This window comes from Dermacentor silvarum, chromosome 9 (assembly GCF_013339745.2).
Source record: "Dermacentor silvarum isolate Dsil-2018 chromosome 9, BIME_Dsil_1.4, whole genome shotgun sequence".
NCBI classification, from domain to species: Eukaryota; Metazoa; Arthropoda; class Arachnida; order Ixodida; family Ixodidae; genus Dermacentor; species Dermacentor silvarum.
Genome location: NC_051162.1, coordinates 64,698,454 through 64,701,440, shown reverse-complemented (window position 1 = coordinate 64,701,440; position 2,987 = coordinate 64,698,454).

Genomic DNA, 2,987 nt, shown 5'->3' with positions numbered 1-2,987 from the left:
GCAGTTTAATTGAAACCGCGTTCTCTATCACCGTGAACAGCGTTGTCCGCGAGATTCCCTGCGATAAACCACGCCTGAAACCCGACGCCATACCCACGATATTTCCTGAGTATCCTAAGCACCTTGTGCCTAAAGTGCCAGCAAAAAGAAAAACAAGAAATCTGTGCAAACAGGATCTAGAGCTTCCAGCAAAGCGGCGCAGGTGTGCCCATTCAAATGCCTCTGAGTTGTGCTCAGCCGTTGAGAGTGCCGAATCAGAGAGCCTCGAAGGATGTGGTGACCACCTGAATACTGCTGTACCTGAAGAGTGCACCCCGCGCTGTAGCTCTGAACTAGCAAGCGCGCAAAATGATGAAGCTCAGCGCCTGCAAACCACTTGTGAAATTCGCCACCCGTTCTGCGACCTCTCTATTCCGGTCTCTTGGAAGAAAGTACCATCTCCGCCAGTAGAATCAGTAGCTTACGCTTATTGTGAAGCCGAAGTGAATAACTTCGCCACACTTTTCATTGAGAAGATGGTATCGTTCGAAAAGCCTTTGCCTGGACGACAATCAGTGATAGCGACGGTGTACCTGAGAGGAAGGGAGAAGTCGAAACAAGTCCTCAGAACTCGCGATAAGTCCGAATCTCTGATTTGTGACGTTTCCTTAAGAGCTCTTTGTTGTGGATGCGGCCTAAAGCCTGCTTCAAAGAATCACACTTCCTACAGAGACCTGTGTTTTGCGGGAAAATGTTCGTTATCTACGCAGTCTGATGGGGAGTCTTGTGTTTTCTGCAAGTAACAAAGAATGCTGGCTCAAAACCAAGCCTGCAGGAAAAAGAAAAGGGCAAAGGCAAGCGTAGGAAAGCATGGTGAAAAGAAACACTGTAAGAACATTTCTCGCAATTTGTCGAGAACCAAGAAACGACTCGCAACTGCAAAAGAACAGGTGGCACACATGAAAGAGCAAAATGAGGCTGTTAGCGAAGAAGCATTTGAGAGTAAAATTAAATCTCTTCCCCCAAAACAGCAACTCGCTGTCAAGAGTTGTTTCCTTGTTGCAAGACGGAAGTCACATAAAGGCATGCGATACAATGATGAATGGATCGTAGAATGCATGATGATGAAGATGCGCAGCCCGAAGTTATACGAACATCTCCACAGAGAAACCATTATGGTACTGCCCGGTAGAACATGCCTGCAAAGCTACCTGCAGTGCTTCAAGGGTGGCTTTGGCCTCAGTGCCTATATTTTCAATGCCTTAACTGGAAAGTCGAAGACCATGGATGTTTACAGTCGACACGCTGGCCTCGTCATCGATGAGATCAAGCTTTCCGAACACCTAAATGTAAAATCAGCCGGCGAGTAAAGCTTAAGTACAAATTCTTGCAAAGTCCTGCGTACATGACGAAAATGTGATGTTCTGTTAATCGCTACGATTTTCCTCAAACAAAATGTACGATCGAAAGCCAATATGCCTAAGATGTTGCTTTTTATTGCGATATCAATTATATGACCACGTACTCCAGGTAAATTTTCGCCACCGCTGTATTGTTCTGAATAAAGCTGAAGTGCGATAATATCCTATCACACCCCGAGTGCCGTATGCTGTGAGTGCGAGGATGAGCCGAAAATGATAATGCTTTGATGCGCACCCTCTTCCCGTGCGTTCAATGTTGGAGCTCACGTTATTAAACGCGAGCTTGGGGCGGGGGTGGCAGGCGAGGGAGCGTCTGCTCCTCTAGGCGGGCCGTGGCTGCGCATGGATGTGCGCGCGCCGTATCTTGGAGGCTATATGCGGCGGCAACATAGCCTAAGGGCAAACCGAGATGGCTTGTGGCTACATAAGAGCTCTCTGTTCCCGCGCGCCTAGAGTTGGAGGTCAGGTAATCTCAATTTTCCGAAAGGTGGTCAAGCGAAAGGCAGCAGCGAAAGCGTTCCCTCCCCGCTGCTTGTGACAGTGAATGTTCGTGGTCATCGAGTGATATCCATCCAAGAAGTGCCTGTGCATACGCGACACCGCTCTTGTAAATTTAATTATAGTTTACTGCAACCTACATGGCCGATAAAACTACGAACCTTCATACTTCGTGTAGTTGTTTAATGCTTTGCCGTCGTATAAGATTTCTCGCCTTTCATATGAAACTGTCATTTTAACATTGCTTTACAGCGATTGATATATTCTAAACTTTTTTGAAAGATGTCAAAGTAAAACTGGATGTTCCTCCTGCGCTTCTCTTTTAGTATTAAGACCACATTGAAGGCTTTCTCGACCTCGGGGATCATACACCTGCTGACCAGAAGATTGTGCTGGCAGACCATGGCATGTTTGTTCTGTTTCAGCCATTTACTGGTAAGCTGATTTATGTTTCTTTTTTCCTTCTCAACCATATAATACGCAAAGCGTGTGGTCTTAGAAAATACTTATACCTTTGTGCAGGAAACTGGACACAAACTCTTGGCACTTTTGCCTCCAAGGGCAATGTGAAATCCACGGCACTGGCGAAAATCATTGTGGAAACGGCTGTCCTTGTTGAAAAAGCTGGTCTCTTTGTAGACTGCACAACATGCGACGGCGCAAGCTGGAATGGGAGCATGTGGCGGCTATTTGGAATACAGGGTGAGATTTTATTTGAGTGTAATGTGTTAAGTTGTTCTTACAACGTGGTGCTACTGCAGCACACGCTTTACGATTTTTACAAGTTGTGATAAAGTAATGACCAGCGTGGGCGCAGTAGCTTTTGTGTTGCGCTGCTAAGCCCGAGAGCGCGGGATCACATCCCTGCCGCAGCCACTGCATTTCGATGGGGGCGAATTTGAATATAAAAACGCCAGTGTACCGAGCACTGGGTGCCCGTTAAAACACCCAAGGTGGTCAAAATATCCCGTAGTCCGGTCCCCCACTACCGCGTGCTTCATAATCAGATTGTGGTTACGGTACGTAAAACCCACAATTTAATTTTTAAAATAAAGTAATGATTGTTCCTTCTCGGTATATTTTTTCTTT